At 36.8% G+C, this 18,110-nt stretch overlaps 1 protein-coding gene across 4 annotated transcripts in view; it reads left to right on the top strand.

The window, feature by feature from the left end:
- Nucleotides 1-18,110, top strand: part of PBX3 (PBX homeobox 3) — a 231,182-nt gene that overhangs the window by 41,202 nt on the left and 171,870 nt on the right. The window lies entirely within an intron of this gene.

Genomic DNA, 18,110 nt, shown 5'->3' with positions numbered 1-18,110 from the left:
GAAATTATTTATGTAAAATATCTAGTACAGTGCTTGGTATATAGTAGGCACTGAATATTTGCTATATTTGTTAATTTTCTTTTCTCCTTTTCTACCTACTTTTCTTCCTTTCCATTTAATGTTTGAAGCTTTGTTACCATTGCTTAGCCTTTACATTTGTAACAGTTTGAATTTTTAATTCTGCTGGGTCATAAGTTTTTGGAGAATGTTTTATTTTGGGGTAAGGAATATAAGCATGTGAGGCCTTCGTGCTAGCAGACTGGATAACTGGGGGACCTGGTGTGATAATAGAGCTCATGTTGTGTCTGCTTGTACAGTGTGTGTTATAGTAGGGCAGTAGATGGTGGATACATGAGAAATCAAATATTAACCTCTAAGTACATATGAAGCATGTACTGCCTAATTCAAATTGGATCTTGCTTCACTATCTGCCTCCTGAGGGCAGTTACATGTTTATGATAAGGAGTGTGTTTTTCATTCAAGCAAACTAAAATATATATAACATGAAGAATTAAGAAATGGTAAGGTGATTTTCAACCTTGTCATACAAAATAAAAACTTTGCTTTTTTCCTCATTTTAGACAGATGATTGACAGTGATTGTTTTATTGAAATGATTGGGCTATTAATAATTGTTAGTTCTTTGTCACTTCTATGTTTTGGGAACTGGGTTAGTATTCCTAAAGCAACATTTGGCACATCTTAACACATAACACAATTAGAGTCAGACAGTTCTAATTGATGTTCACATTGGGGAAGGCAGTTTATAAATAATAAGATGCACTAATATATGGAGAGATAGAATATTTAAGGGTAGTTTGGGAAGCAGCTTGATGCAGTAGAAAAATACTAGTTTTAGAATCCAACTGATCTAAGTCCCACTTCTGGAGCTGCTACTTAATTGATTCGTAACCTTGGCAAGTTACCTAATGTTTCCTGAGCCTTAATGATCTTTTTCTTGATGTGAGGCTACTAATACCTAGCTTTCAGGGTGGTTGCGAGAATTAGAGGTGAATGTGTACACAGCACCTAATGTGGTTTCTGGTATATCATCGGTGCTTAATAAATCACAGTTGTTGCTGTTATTTAATCTGTTCATTTATTTCTTCAAGAAACATGTATTGAGGACTCATTATATGTTAGTAACATTAGTAAGGCATCAGTAATATAAAGCAAATGCTTTCTGGTGAGAAATAGAGTGATATATGTGGATAAATATAAGCTGAATCATCAAGTAAGAAGAGGGAGGAGATGAGACGGATCACACCAATGAGCCTTTAATTCTGATGGGAAGTAGGATTTTATTCTGTATTTTGGGTAGTTACTGATGGATTTAAGCAAGAGAGTGATATGATCAGAATTTTTTTACGTAATTCACTTTGGCAACTACTGGAAGGAACATATTGGTTAGAAGGGTTATCAGGTCAGTGATAATGTGTGTGCTTCTAGTGGATAATCGTAGGGATTAAAAAAGAGGGAACAATGGGCAGCCCCGGTGGCGCAGTGGTTTAGCGCCGCCTGTAGCCCAGGGCATGATCCTGGAGACCCTGGATTGAGTCGCTCGACAGGCTCTCTGCATGGTGCCTGCTTCTGTCTCTGCCTCTCTCTCTCTCTCTCTCTCTCTCTCTGCGTCTCTATGAATAAATAAATAAAATCTTAGAAAAAAAATTTTTTTTAAAAAGAGGGAACAATGTTTTTTTTTTTTTTAATTTATTTATTCAGAGAGAGAGAAAGAGAGAGAGAGAGACTGAGAGGCAGAAACACAGGCAGAGGGAGAAGCGGGCTTCATGCAGGGAGCCTGACGCAGGACTCGATCCTGGCTCTCCAGGATCAGACCCCGGGCTGCAGGCGGCGCTAAACCGCTGCGCAACTGGGGATGCCCGGGAACAATGGTTTTAATAAAACTAAAGAAAAGTAAGGATGGGATCCCTGGGTGGTGCAGCGGTTTAGCGCCTGCCTTTGGCCCAGGGCGTGATCCTGGAGACCCGGGATTGAATCCCGCGTCCGGCTCCCGGTGCATGGAGCCTGCTTCTCCCTCTGCCTGTGTCTCTGCCTCTCTCTCTCTCTCTCTCTCTCTGTCTGTGTGACTATCATAAATAAATTAAAAAAAGAAAAAAAAGTAAGGATGAGGTGATTGGTTAGGATTTATTTATTTATTTATTTATTTTTATTTATTATTATTATTATTAATTTTTTTTTTCTTTTTGGTCTCTCCTCACTTGTTTGACTCCTCCTATGTATCCTTAAGAACTTAGGCAGGCTGTCCTTCTTCCAGGAAACCTTTTGGAACTTCCCCAAGTTTGTGTTAGTTGCCTATCTCGTGTGCTCCAATAGCAGCCTGTTTTTTCCCTTCTTACTTTGCTTGTGGCACTGTATTTTAATTATGTGTCTAATTTTATATTGCCTTCAGTAAATTGTGAACTCTATGAGGCAGAGATATTATGTGTTGTTTATCATTGGGTCTGCTAGCACATGGTAGCAAATAATGTCAATTTGTTGAAATGAACTGAGTATAGTATGTGAGGGAGAGGAATACATGGATATTTGTTAGTTTCTAGTCGGTGACCAGGTGAGTGGTTGTCATCAGCTGAGAGACTTAGTAAAGTAGAATTGCAGGGTCATAGGATATGTTCATTATCAATTTTCTAGATAATAGAAGATTATTTTCCAAAATGCTTCTACTAGCTTATATATCGGCAGTGTATGTTTGTTTCATTTGCTTGAGATGAGTTTTTAAAAAATACATCTTCAGGTGCAATTCATATAACCATAATTAACCATTGTGAAGTATATAATTCCATGACTCTTAGTACATTTACATTGTTGTGCAACCACTTCTCTCTAGTTCCAAAACATGTTCATCACCTCAAAAGATAATCACCCATATATATTAAGCAGTCACATTCTATTTCTCCCTCCCCTCTACCACTGGCAACCACTGGTGTGCTTTTTGTCTCTATTCTGGATATCTCATATATATGAAATTATGGTTGATCCTTGAACAACAAAAGTTTGAACTGTGCAGGTCCACTTATAGACGGTTTTTTTTTTTTTATAGTATAGCACTGAAAATGTATTTTCTCTTTCTTATGATTTCTTTTTTAAAGATTTTATTTATTTATTCATGAGAGACACAGAGGCAGAGACACAGGCAGAGGGAGAAGCAAGCAGGCTCCATGCAGGGAATCTGATGTGCGACTTGAACCCAGACTCCAGGATCATGCCCTGAGCTGAAGGCAGACGCCTAAGCACTGAGCCACCCAGGCGTCCTTCTTATGATTTTCTTAATAACATTTTCTCTATCTTTATTGTAACAATATGGTATATAATACATATTCCATACACAGTGTGTGTTAATTGACTATGTTATTGGTGAGGCTTCTGGACAACAGTGGACTATTAGTAATTAAGTTTTGGGGGTATCAAAAGGTAATATGTGGATTTTCAACTGCACAGGGTGTTGGTGCCCCTAATTCCCTCCATTGTTCAAGGGCCAGCTATATGCAATATGTGTTCATTTGTAACTGACTTTCACTTAACCATGTTTTCATGTTTCTTCCATGTTGTGGCATGTATCAATACTTCATTCCTTTTAATGGTCATAATATTCCACTTTGTGGTTATACCACAATTTGTCCATTCACCACTTTATGACATATGGGTTGTTTCTGGTTTTTGACTGTTGTGAATAGCTCTTGTGAATACTATGAACATTTGTGAACAAGTGTTTGTTTGAGTACATGTTTTCAGTTCTTTTGGGTATATACCTAGGAATGGAATTGCTGGATCATGTGATAATTCTATGTCTAACTTTTTGAGGAAACACCAAACTATTCTTCACAGTGAGTTCATTGTTTTACATTGTATTAGCATTGTGTGGGGCTTCTAGTTTCTCACCAACATTGTTATTTTCTATTAAAAAAAATATAACCAACCTACTAGGTGGTTTTGATGATTTGCATTTCTCTAATAACTACTGATATTTGGAAATCTTTTTATGCTTTTTGGCCGTTTACACATCCTCTTTGGAGAAATGGCTATTCAAATCTTTCCCCCGTCTTCTATTTGGGTAGCTTGTATTTATTGTTGAATTTTCAGAGTTTTTCTTTATATATCTACATATTAGACTCTTCTTGCCAGGAATATGATTTGTAAATATTTTCTCCTGCAAATGTATCCTGTAGCTTATTATTATACATTCTTGGAAATGTGCTTTGATGTGCAAAGTTCTTTATATTGGTGAAATCTAGTTTATGAATTTTTCCTTTTATTACATTTGCTTTTGGATCATATCTAAGAATTTGTTGCCAAATCCAAGGACATGAAGACCACTATATTTTCTTCTAAGAGTTTTATGGTTTTAGCTCTTATATTTAGATGGTTGATTGAGTTAATTTTTGTATATAGGATGAGGGGTAGTTGTCCAACTTTGTTCTTTGGGATGTGGATATTCAGTTGCCCCAGCATCATTTATTGAAGAGACTTTTCTTTCCCCCATGGAATGGTCCTGGCATCTTTGTCAAAAATCAGTTGGCTAGGGGCACCTGGGTGGCTTAGTCAGTTGAACATCTGACTCTTGGCTTTTGGCTCAGGTCATGATTTCAGGATCATGAGATCCAGCCCCACATTGGGCTCTGTGCTCAGCAAGGAGTCTGCATGAGATGCTCTCTTTCCCTCTCTCTCTCTAAAATGAATAATTAAATCTTGGAGGAAGAGAGCATATGAGCCGGGAGAGGGAGGGGCCAAAGGATAGGAAGAGAAATCCCCAAGCAGACTCCCCACTGAGTCCAGACCCCAATGTGGGGCTGCATCCTAGGATCCCGAAATTGTGACCTGAACCAAAATCATGAGCTGGGGGCTTAACTGAGTTATCAGGACTCTCTGAGTAAATAAATCTTAAAAACAAAACAAAACAACCAAACAAAAAACCCATTGGCAATAGATATATAGGTTTATTTCTGACCTCTCAATTCTATTCCAGTAATCCGTAAGTCTGTCCTTATTCCATTACTATAGTCTTTTGATTTCTGTAGCTTTGTAGTAAATTTTGAAGTAGGAAAGTTCTTTAACCTTGTTCTTTTTCAAGACCGTTTTGACTATGCAGAGCTCCTGGAAATTTCATATGAATTTAAGGATTAATTTTTCTCTTCCTACAAAAAAGTATGATAGGGATTGTATTAAATTTGTATATTGCTTTGGATAGTATTGCCATCTTAACAATATTAATTTTTCTAATCCATGAACATGGGATATATTTCCATTTTTTAAGTTTTTAATTTCTTTTGGCAATATTTTATAGTTTTAAGTGTATTCTCTTTCACCTCCCTGGTTATATTTATTCCTATATATTTTATTATTTTGAATGCTATTGTAAATGGAATTGTTTTCTTAATTGTATGTATGGATTGTTCATTGCTGGTATATGGAAACACAACCAGTTTTTTTTTTTTTTTGCATGCCAGTCTTGTACCCTGTAATTTTGCTGAATTTATTTATTGGCTATAGTCATTTTTTGTGTTTTTGTGTGTGTGTGTGTGTGTGTGTGTGTGTAACTTGTATTCTTTGGAATTTTCCATACATAACATCATGTCATAGAAGAGTAATAATAATTTTACTTCTTCTCTTCCAGTTTGGATAACCCCCTTTTTTTTCTAAATATTTTATTTATTCATGAGAGACACACAGAGAAAGAGAGAGGCAGAGACATAGGCAGAGGGAGAAGCAGGGTCCCCGTAAGGAGCCTGATGCAGGAATTGATCCTGAATCCCAGGGATCAGGACCTGAGCCAAAGGCAGATGCTCAGTTGCTGAGCCACCCAGGCGTTCCTAGTTTGGATGCCTCTTATTTTTTCTTTTGCTTCATTGATGTGGCTAGAACTTCCAACACATTGATGAATAGCCATGATGAAACTGGGCATCCTTGTCTTGTTCTTGATTTTAAAGGGAATGTTTTCAGTCTTTCACTATTGAATATTATATTACTTGTTGGTTTTCATAAATACCCTTTATCATTTTGAGGAAGTTTCCTTCTATTCCTAGTTTTCCAAATATTTTTATTATGAAAGGGTTTTGGATTTTGTCAGATGCATTTTTTTAAAAATAAAATGCTTTTTTTTTTTTAAGATTTTATTTATTTATTCATGAGAGACACACAGAGAGGCAGAGACACAGGCAGAGGGAGAAGCAGGCTCCATGCAGGGAGCTTGATGTGGGACTTGATCCCAGGACTCGAGGATCACACCCTGGGCCAAAGGCATGCACCAAACCGCTGAGCCACCCAGGGATTCCCTCAGATGCATTTTTGTATCAATTGAGATGATCATGTTTTTTGTTTTTTTGTTTTTTTTTTAACTCATCTTATGAATGTGCTTTATTACTTTGATTGATTTTTTATGTTGAACTACTGTTGCATTCCTGGGATAAGTCATGGTGTATAATCCTTTTAAAGTGCTCTTGCGCTTGGTTTGCTATTTTTTTTTTTTTTTTAAGATTTTATTTATTCACGAGAGACACAGAGAGAGAGAAAGAGAGAAAGGCAGAGACACAGGCAGAGGGAGAAGCAGGCTCCATGCAGGGAGCCTGACATGGGACTTGATCCTGGGTTTCCAGGATCAGGCCCTGGGCCGGCGGTGGCACTAAACTGCTGAGCCACCTGGGCTGCCCAATGTTTGCTAATATTTTGTTAAAGATTTTTGCATTGACATTCATAAAAAGATACTGGTATGTAGGTTTTTTTTTTTTTCTGTGTGTAACTTTGACTTTGGCATCACAATAACACTTTCCTCAAAGAAATGTCCCTTCCTTTTCTGATATTTTTGGAAGGGTTTGAGGATTGGTGTTAATTCTTTAAACATTTGATGCAATTCAACACTGAAGCCATCTTGTCCTGGCCTTTTTTTGTTGGGAAAAACAAATTTTTTTAAAGATTTTATTTATTTGAGAGAGAGTGAGAGCAGAGGGAGAGAGAGAGAGAGAGAGCACAAGAGCAGGGGTAGAGGAGCAGAGGGAGAGAGAGAAGCAGACTCTCTGCTGAGCAGAGAGCTTGATGGGGGGCTCAATCCCAGAACCCTAGGATCATGACTGAAATCGAAGGCAGATGCTTTTAACCGACTGAATCCCCTGTTGGAAATTTTTTTTATTACTTATTCAGTCTCTTCACTTGGTATAGATCTATTCAGACTTCTTTTTTCTTTTTTAATCTGTTTAGTTAATTTAAGGAATATATTTTTTTCTAGGTAATCTGTTAGTGTACAGTAATCCTTTTTATCTCTATTTAATTGAATATTCACTCTGGTTTTAGTCTAGTTAAAATCTGTCAATTTAGTTGATCTTTTTAAAGAACGAAAATTTGGTTTCCTTAATTATATTGTTTTTCTGTTATCCATTTCTTTTTATTTTATTTTTTATTTTTATTTTAGAGAGAGAGAGCATGAGTGGGAGGGGCAGGGGGAAAAGAGGAGAGAATATCAAGAACACTTCATGTCGAGCATGGAGCCCTACGTGGAGCTTGATCCCATGACCCCAGACCAGGACCTGAGCCACAACCAAGAGTTGGCTGCTCAACCGACAGCGCCCCTCTAGTCTCCATTTTTAAATCTCCACTTTATTATTTCTTCCTTTTGGCTAGTGTTGGATTTTGTTTGTTGTTTTTTTTCCTAGTTCCTTAAAGTATAAAGTTAGGTTATTGATTTGAGATCTTTCTTCTTTTTTTGATATAGGTGTCTACAGCTATATTGTTCCTCTGAGCACTGCTTTTGCTGGATCTTGCAAGTTTTAGTATATTTTTTTAAAGTATGTCTTATAATTTTTTTGTTTCTCATTCCATTATCTCCTTCTTTTGTGTTTGATTTTTTTTTTTTTTTTGTAATGTACTGTTTGGACTCTCTTCTTTCCTTTCATTTATACTTTTTAGATATTTTTTTAGTGGTTACCATAGAGATTACAGTTAATATCCTAAATTTATAACAATGTTGTTTAAATTGATGTCAACCTAATTTGAGTAGCATACAAAAACTGAATTCCTGTAGCATTCCATCTCCCTCCTTTATGTTGTTATTGTCATAAACTACATTTTTATACATTGTGTGCTCTTTGAAATATTTATAATTTTTTAAATATGTCTTTTAAATCGTACAGAAAACAGAGGAGTTACAAGCCAAAATACATTGATATTGGTTTTTATATTTATCTATGTAGTTACCTTTATTGAAATTTTGTTTCTTCATATGTCTTCTGGTTACTGTCTAGTGTCTTTTCATTTCAGCTTGAAGGGCTCCTTTTAGCATTTCTGTAGGGCAGATTTATTAATGATGAAATCCTTTCACTTATGTTTGCCTTGGAATGCCTTAGTTTTTTCTCATTTTTATTTTAAAGGTTTTATTTACTTATTCATCAGAGATACAGAGAGAGAGGCAGAGACACAGCCAGAGAGAGAAGCAGGCTCCTCACAGGGAGCCTGATGTGGGACTGGATCCGGATCCCGGGATCATGCCCTAAGCTGAAGGCAGATGCTCAACCACTGAGCCACCCAGGCGTCCCTCTTTCTCATTTTTGAAAGCTAATTTTAACAGATACAGAATTCTTAGTTGGCACTTTCTCTCCTGCAGCACTTTAAATATGTCATCATACTACCTTCTAGCCAGCATCGTTTCTGATAAGAATTTGGCTGTTAATCTTATTGAGGATTCCTTCTATGTAATGATTCACTTCTTTTGCTGTTTTCAGGATTCTCTTTGTCTTTCAACTATTTGATAATTGTCTTAGTGTGCACTTATCTTGCACTTATCTTTCTTGGAGCTTATTGAACTTCTTGGGTGTGTAGCTTCATGTCTTTTATCAAATTTGGGTATTTTGTGCCATTATTTCTTCAAGTATTCTTTGTCTCTTTCTGGGATTTTCTTTTCTTTTCTTTTTGGATTTTCATTATGTCTATATTCATATGCTTGATAGTGTTCCACAGGTCTCTCTTGGGCTCTTTTCAATTTTCTTCTTAGACTAGATAATTTTAATTGACCTGCCTTCGAGTTCAGAGATTCCTATGTCTGCTCACATGTGCTATTGAAACCTTCATGTGAATTTTTCATTCTAGTTATTTTTCAGCCCTGAAATTTCTGCTTGGTTTCTTTTAATAATTTTTGTCTCTATTGATATTCTTTTTGTTGAGACTTTTTTTGCCTTTTTTTTTTAGCTCTTTGTTCATAGTTTCCTTTAACTCTTCACGCATATTTAAGACTTTATTTAAAATATTTAAATATTTTTTTATTTAAAAAATGTGCTTCCTCAGGCACAGTTTCTGTTTCTTGTAGAATGGACTGTTTCTTTGCTTGCCTTGTCTTTTTTTGTTGTTAAAAACTGGGCATTTTGAATAGTGTAATATGGTATTACTGGAAATCACATTTTTCTGTCTTAACTTGTTGCTTACTGTGGACTTCGGCTTTTATTTGTTTATGGATGTTTAAAGGACTGTTTTTGTAACCATCTGTATTTGTCATGTATGCTTTCTGAAGTCTATGTTCACTTAGGCTGTATTCAGCTAGTGTTTCAATGGTGATTTCTTTGAATGCCAGGATCCAAAAAAATTTTTTTAATAAAAATAAAGGAGAAAAAACAAGAAGAAAAAGGTAACATTTCCCAGTGTTTGCTAACAACTAGGTCATTTGCAACCACATTTTAGTCTTTACTCTCTTGTACTGAGCCTAGAAATCAACCACAGGTCAAAGCTTAGGTTAGGGTATTGTTGAGTCTCCAAGCATGTGTCCTGATGTGAGCATTCATTTAACTTTGTAAATTGCATAATATATGTGGTCTTTTAAATGCCCTGATTTCCCAAGAACCTTGCTTTCCAGCTTTGTTCCCCAGGCTTTCAGTGCTTTATTGTTTGCCTCAACTATAATCTTTTGCCCTAGCTGACAGCAGCTTCTTCCTTTTGCTTACAATTAAAAAAAAATTTATCTATTTTTACATTTTTAAAAAGGATTTTATTTATTTGAGAGGGAGAGAGAGGGAGAGAGCATGGGGGGGGGGCAGGTTGTAGAGGGGAAGGGAGAAGCAGACTCCCTGCTGAGCAGGGAGCCTGACATAGGGCACAATCTTAGGATTCCAGGATCACAACCTGAGAAGGCAGATAGATGCTCAACTGACTGAGCCACCCAGGCGGCTCTATTTATTTATTTTAAAGGAATGTCTCCTTTTGCACCCTGAGTGATTTCTGAGTTAGGCAAAAGATAAGCACCTTACATCAGTCAAAACCAACACAACATTTCTCTGAGAATAAGATCTGCTTTACTGTCTCCAGAACTAGGGACCAGCGTCTCACTCAGAACACAGGCTGCTGCTTTTGAGGCCACCATGGAGCTAGGTTGGGAGGTAGGGCAAGGGAAAGTACAAAAGTGCTGTGAAGGTTTCCTGCTGTTTTAACACTATTTGTTTTGTTTTGTTTTGTTTTGTTTCAGTGTTTGCCTGTTTGCTTTAAACCTTTGATTATTTTAGAGTTCTGAAAAAATCAGATTCTGAACATTTTTGCTTATTTTTTCAATATTTCTGTGGAGGGACTGGCCCCTGGAGCTAACCTACTCTTTTCTGCTGATCTCAGCCTTGAAAGGAAGATACATTTTGACTATGTTGAGTTTGTGGTGCCTATGGGAGGGCTCAATGTACGTGGTCCACTGATAGAGAAGTTTGAATATTTCTTTCTTAGGGAGGACATCTGAGCTGTAAATGGGGATTAAGAGATCTTTACCTTACTACGGAAAATATAGGTGTGGGTGAGATCAGGGAGGATCTCAGAATGTCACCATGGAGGAGAACAGACTGAAGGCCAAGAACTAATGGTCATCACGAAGTATGACCAAGAGAGTGTAGTAGAGTGAAAACTAAGAAGATAGAGTTGCAAAGAAAGGAAAATGATTTCCACTGTGGAGATGAAACTGAAGTAAGATGTCCTTATCATAAATTGTGTCAGTGGAATGGTGATATTTGAATGAAAAGAAGAGAGGAATTGAATGGTAATTAGAAAATGATGCAAAGTCAAAGATTTTTTTTTTTTTTTAATTGGCACAGGATTTAAATATATTAGGTTGGAGTGGTAGGAGGGTCTGTGGCAAGGACAGAGTAGAACAGGGATGAATAGAGGAACAGGGTATTAGAAGAGGACAGAAGAATAGAGTTAAGAGCACAGATGGAGTTGACTTTCATTAGATGGTGGACATTATGTTTTTTAAGTCTGGAGATAATGTGAGATATGAAGAAGAATTTAGAGAAATTTATAAGGTGGAATTGGAAAGCTGAGGGAAAGTATATCATATGGATTAATTTTTTTTGATGAAGGAGGAAAGATTGTGAGTAAAAGTTGGACTGGTGTGACATAAGAGTTTGAGGGTAGTGATGAAGGCCTAGAATAGTTACTGAAGAGAATAAAAGTGTGAGCTGGCCATGGATAATAAGCAAAAGAATTGATTGTTGAGGGCTCAGGTGAGTTTGGAGGCTGATTCTGAAACAGTACAAGCAGGACCACTTGTGATTTCTCCAGGAAATTAGTGTAGATTGTAACATTATTTTATGGTTGGGGGCTTTTCTTGGCAGATGGGAGAAAAGGATAGGAGTGAAGTGGATTATGGGGCTCTGTTGTAAGCATAGTTAGGATGTTCAACCATAGAATACATTGTGGATAGTAGTTTAATAGACCAGATGAAAATAGAGGGATTTGAGGATTGTTTAAACCTAGTTAGGTTGAGGAACAGGTAGGGTGGGAGAAAGGGAGTGAGGGGCCTGGCAGTGTTAGTGGCTGTGATCATAGAATGAGACATTTGTATTTTACTTCAGAAGTCGAGAAGTTCTGGGTGATGAATGATAAAGTCCAGGATGTAGCCTTGGGAGTCGGCGAGTCAAAGTGAAATGGAGCTAAAGATTATTGATTTTAAAGAGGTTAGAGAACTGTAAGGCTAATATGTTGGTTAAATTTCTTATATGATTCCTGAAGCCAGCCTAATGGCACGACTTGGGATGGAGAGGAAGACTGAACCTTGTGCCAACATTTTTAATGAATGTGGATGATTATTAATATTAGTTAATGAACAACAGTGGATGCAGCTTTGCCAAGTTAATTTTTCTTAGGTCATTAGTTGTTTCCTATGGAGATCAAACTATGGTCAGTTTATTTGGAAATAAACAGATATTAAGTTAGGAAAATGAAACCCGTATAAGCACTGTTCATACCATTAATTTATTCTGTAAACATTTACTTAATGCTTTTTCTGGGCCTTGAAGTTGCTCACGTCCTAGGAGAGGAGATATGCATCTAAATAGATAATTGATATAGTATGCTAAACATTATATATAGTACATAAGTAGTGGTCTTATGTGGGATATATTCCCAAATTCATTGGAATAGAGAAGAAACTATCAAAGCTATTTAAGTTTATCCATTTCATTGTATGTACTTTATTTTTATGTGTGTGTGGTTAAATGTTATTTATTTAATCAATTCATTTTCATTCCAGTATCTTTATAATTTTTTTTTTAATTTTTATTTATTGATGATAGTCACACACACAGAGAGAGAGAGAGAGAGATAGGCAGAGACACAGGCAGAGGGAGAAGCAGGCTCCATGCACTGGGAGCCCGACGTGGGACTCAATCCCGGGTCTCCAGGATCGCGCCCTGGGCCAAAGGCAGGCGCCAAACCGCTGCGCCACCGAGGGATCCCTATAATTTTTTAATACAAAAGATTTCAGACAATATAAAAAGTATACATAACATGCAAACATCCATGTGTACATGGCATGTAGTTTAAGAAATAAAATATTACATATCCAGGGGCACCAGTTTGTTCGGCTCAGGTCATGGTTCTGCCCAGGGTCCTAGGATCAAGCCCCACGTAAAGCTCCCTCCTCCCTGGGGAGCCTGCTTCTTCCTCTCCTTCTTCCTTCTGCTCCCTCTGCTTGTGCTCGCTCTGTCTCTCTCAAATAAATAAATGACACCTTAAAAAAAAATCATAGATGCAATTTGAAAGCTTCTGTGTACCCTTTCCTAATCCCATCTCTTTCTCTTTTTCTAAAAATATTTTATTTATTTGAGAGAGAGTGAGCATGAGTGGGTGGAGGGGCAGAGGGAGAGAGAGACAGACTCCCTGTTGAGCAGGAAGCCTGATAACCCTGGGATCATGACCTGAGCCAAAGGCAGCCGCTTAATCCATTGAGCCACCCAAGTGTTCCTCATCCCTCTTTCTTTTTCTCCTTTCTCCCCACACTGGATTTGGGGTTTATTGTTCACATGATTTTTTATTGTTGCAGGTTTTGAACCTTATAAAATTGTTTCCATACTGTTCTTACTTTCTACAATTTGCTTTTTTCCCCACTCAGCATCAATTTAAGAATTTTCAGCATCGTCCATTTTTTTCTGCTGTATAGTTTTTCATTGTATGCCTGTTCTTTTTTAATTTTCTTGATGGTTGGGACGCCTGGGTGGCTCAGTAGTTGGGCCCCTGCCTTTGGTTCAGGTCGTGACCCGGGATCTGGAATGGAGTCCTGCATCAGGCTCCAGGAGAAGCAGTGAAGAGCCTGCTTCTCCCTCTGCCTATGTCTCTGCCTCTCTCTCTCTCTTTCTCTCTGTGTGTCTCTCATGAATAAATAAATAAATATTAAAAAAATATTTTCCTTCATGGTGAATGTTTAAATTGCTTTAATTTTTTTTTACATAATAAAGTGCTATTATAAATATTCCTGTACATATCTTTTTTGAACTCAGTTATCAATTACTGTGTAACAAATCACCCCAAAACTTACCAGTTTAAAGCAGCAAATATTTATCATCTCCTAGTTTCTCTGGGGTAAGCATCTATTTAGAACTTAACTGGGTTAAGTTAGGGTTAGAGTGTCTCACAATATTACAGTCAGGTGGCAGTGGGCCTACAGTCATCTTGAAGCTCACCTGGGGGAGGATTCGCTTCTCTGCTCACTCATATGGCTGTTGGCAGGCCTCAAGTCCTCACTGGCTTTTGGCCAGAGACATCAGTTTCTCCCTACATAGGATCTCCACAGGGCAGCTCACAATATGGCAGCTGGCTTCCTACAGAGTGAATGAGTAAGTGATTGAGAGAGGGAACCCATGGTGGAAGCCACAGTGTACTTGTAATCTAATCTTGGAATCTCATCACTTCTACCATATTCTGCTCAGTAGGAATAAGTCCAGTCCACACTCAAGGGGAAGAAATTACATAAGGGTGTGTATAGCAGAAGGTAGGATCTTTGGAGGCCATCTTAGAGGCTGCCTACCACATCTGAGAGGATACACATCATCAGCTTTACTAGATGTTGGGAAAGCTCTTCCCAAGTTGGCTATTGTAATATACACTTTCCTAAGCAATATAACAAACTTTATAAGTGTTTTAAAATAGGGATTGACATTGGTGGCTTGTGTGTTAGGGGATTGTTACTTACCGTATTAGCTATTGGGAAGGACCAGTGGGAGTTCCAGGTTTGTTTTGTGTATGGTCTGTGTGCCTGTTTAGATGTATGTGTATATTATGTTATCTAGATATAACTAAATGGACAAGTTATCTAAGAAACATCTGCAAAGAAAAACATGGATTAAAGTCAGAGGAATAATGCAAGTGTATGTTAAAATGGTACAAATAATACTTCTATTCTTACTATGATCCCTTAGCTGTGTATAGGAGAAAAACAATATAATCTATAATGTTTGGCAGAAAGTCAGCAAAAACATTAGATTAAGTGATTTTTTTTAAAGATTTTATTTATTCATGAGAGACACACACACAGAGAGAAGCAGAGACACAGGCAGAGGGAGAAGCAGGCTCCATGCAGGGAGCCTGATATGGGATTTGATCCTGGGACTCTAGGATCACGCCCTGGGCCGAAGGCAGACGCTAAACTGCTGAGCCACTCAGGGATCTGATTGTTTCTTTATAATTTAATTCTAGTCTTTATAATTTTTATTTTTGCATTTTATAATTGGCCACTGTTGCAACAATGAACCTCACCCTAATTGTATTTTTTCCCCAATTGTGTGTTATGTGTTAAAATATTAGCTAATAATAACAGTACATGAACATTGTGCATGTAAATAAAATAAGTATATGTATACTGGGGGTATGTGGTCAAATTTGTAGACTATTCTGTTAGGATCCTAGGACCTTGAAAGAATATTGCAGGCATAAGGAAGAGAGAGCTTAAGGACATCAGGAAAGACTTCACAAAGGTGGTAGATTTTGAACTGGATCACAAAGGACAGATAGGAGTCTAAATGGCAGAAAAAGGATAAAAAGGACATTTTTGGCAGAGGAAATAGTATTTACACTGGATTAGATCCTTCAGAGTGTGGTGTTTTTTTTGTTTTTTTTTTTTAAGAAAAAAAACTTTCCTAGGTGGTTAGAAAGAAAACTGTTGAGGGAGGTGAAGGAGGGGAGAGTGGAGGAGTTAGAGGTGGTAGGGATGGCAGCTCCATGTTACTAGTGGAGATAGTTAAGTACGACATTGACAAGATCCTCAAGAACTAAGGAGTCTTAGTTCTCTGAAAACTGGCTAGCTTGGCACTATAGTGCTATCCTTCAGGTGAAGACCTGAAAGGCCAGCCTTGGCTTTCAACTCCCAGTGATAGGGAGCAGTGGTTACCCATTAAGAACATAAAACTATTGTTTTTGTCTTTCATAAACAAAATTGAGAGTAGGTAAATTTTATTATTATTAAACAGCTTTATTGAGGTATAGTTAATTCACTTGAATAAGTTGCACCTATTTGAAAAAAATATATATACACATGTCTGAACTTAATCAAATTGTAATTTTAAATCAAATATATACGTGTGTGTGTGTGTATGTGTAACTCCATCACTGCAGTTAAGGTAATGAAAACATTCATCACCCCAAATGTTTCTTTGTACCTTTTGGATGATGTTTTAAAAATTTAACACAATATATTAAAATCAATATATATAAAACACAGCAACTTGTAGGGAATTTAGTGATTGGTCATACTTTAAAATGCTTTCTATCATGAAGATTTAAAAACGTAATACATGACTAGAGAGAATAGTATAATAGACTCCCGTGTACTCTATCACCAAACTTCAATGTGTAATAAGCATTTTAATCTTATTATCATAATGCTTCTACTTTTTGCTTTCTTCCAAAAGCCTGATTATACGAATTCTTCATTTTACAAATGAGGAAATTAAAACCTAGAGAAATTGAGTTATTAAAAATTTTTTTTTTAGATTATGGAAATGTGGGAGTTGGTGGGAGAGAAAAACTGCTATGTTTGCTAGACCCTTACTACTCAGATGTGCTCTGGATTGGCAGTAGGGCCATCACTGGGGAGCTTATTAGAATTGTACACTGTATGCCTCACTCTAGACCTACTGAATCAGAAATTGTATTTTAATAAGATTTCCAGGTGATCATACACACATTAAAGTTTGAGAAACACCATAATAGGGCAAATTGCCTCTTTGGGTAACAGTAAAACTTAGAATTAAAAACCTTTAAAAAAAAAAAAACCTTTCTAAATTCAAGGGGAAAAAATGGAATCCTGGCTTTACGTACTGCTTAGGTGTTGTTACTGAATGACACTCTAATACTTTGAAAAGTTCCTCTTTTAGCTCTCTGTGTTACCATTTTCAATTTATAACAACAACAATAAAGATTCCAAAGATAAAATAACAAGTACCCTAGGCTATTATAATTAGCTATTTATGCCGTTTGCCCGGATTATGTTTGGTCTGTGTAGAGGAAGTAGAACCTCACAGCATTTTTTTTTTTAATAGCTCCATAAGTTGATAAAGCAAAGCCCAGAATCTCTTTTATCCTCCGCTTTATTCCAGAGATCGTGAAGTTGGGCAACCAGAAGGCAGAATTAAACACTGTTCATTGTGTATACCAAGGGAGGACCTCATGTTGTGTTCAATCTAGCTGGCGAGGAAACCCTTCTATTAGCTTTTTCCTAATGTTTGTACTGAATGAGCCATTACATTTTGAAGGCAACACTGACTGAGTTCAGTATTGATGCATTCACTTACCAACTTTTCTGCCTCTGGCAGAACAGTCTCTTTCTAATGGTAGTGTACAAACAGCAGTCACTGGCTTCATCCTTACTCTAAAAGAAGCCTTATAATGTTGCTTCTGTTGCTATATCCTTTATATGTACGGCCCCATTATAATTCCGTTCTTTGTGCCCATGCTCCAGAAACATTTTTTAGATAATTGTTACTGGTTAATGGAAACTCTTTTGGTATGGTCCCAGGTAAAAATCTGTGCAGGATTTAAATATGTTCTGAGGTATATGGTGTTATAATAAGATATTAATGTCTTCACAAAGAGGAAATATTAATGTTCTTTTGATTTGCTATGTTTTCACATACAGCACCTAGCTGTTGTATCTATGTACCTTTACAGAGAATCGTTTGGCAGCTGAAAAAAAATATTTAGATTCAGAATTTAGTAAAAGAGGTTTTACGAGTCCCTTTTACTGCTATTGTATTTTTTCTGATGAAAGCATATGCTCTAGGTTAACCAGTAAAATAAATGCTTCCAGTTTTACTAAATCCATGGGTCCTCAGAGCCTGCCATGTACTCTGTCAAACAATCATATACAACGTATAAACTGCAATGATTCCAATGGTGCCTTATTGGATCTAAAGAAACCAATATATTTGATCCCATAGTATATTAATAGAAGGCTTTACCCAGTGAGATGATTCCACTGGCATTGACACTGTGAGACTATGGACCATTAATAACAATACAATTTCCATTTTAATGCTAATGGAAAATCTAAAAATAAATTTTTAAAAATGTAAAATAAATCTTTAATATATAAAGTCTCAAAGCAATTTAAAAAATGATTTGCTGAAGTGCTGTCACTTTTAAGCATTGTATTTGAACTTATGAGAGATATAAAAACATGGTGGTGTACATATAGTTAACAGTTGTTAAATATTTATATCTTCACTATTTTGAACCTTTTTCAGTTTGATAGACTAAGGAGTCAGTCCTCTTGCGTACTCTGGATTGCCTTTACTTAATTTCAGCCTTGACTCAAGCTGTAAAGTCTAGCTTGGCTTTTGCAGTGTTCTACATGTCTACATTTCTTTTATTTGT

This window comes from Canis lupus, chromosome 9 (assembly GCF_011100685.1).
Source record: "Canis lupus familiaris isolate Mischka breed German Shepherd chromosome 9, alternate assembly UU_Cfam_GSD_1.0, whole genome shotgun sequence".
NCBI lineage: Eukaryota > Metazoa > Chordata > Mammalia > Carnivora > Canidae > Canis > Canis lupus.
The sequence above is the reverse complement of the archived record's forward strand: the minus strand, read 5'-3'. Positions and strand labels throughout refer to the sequence as shown.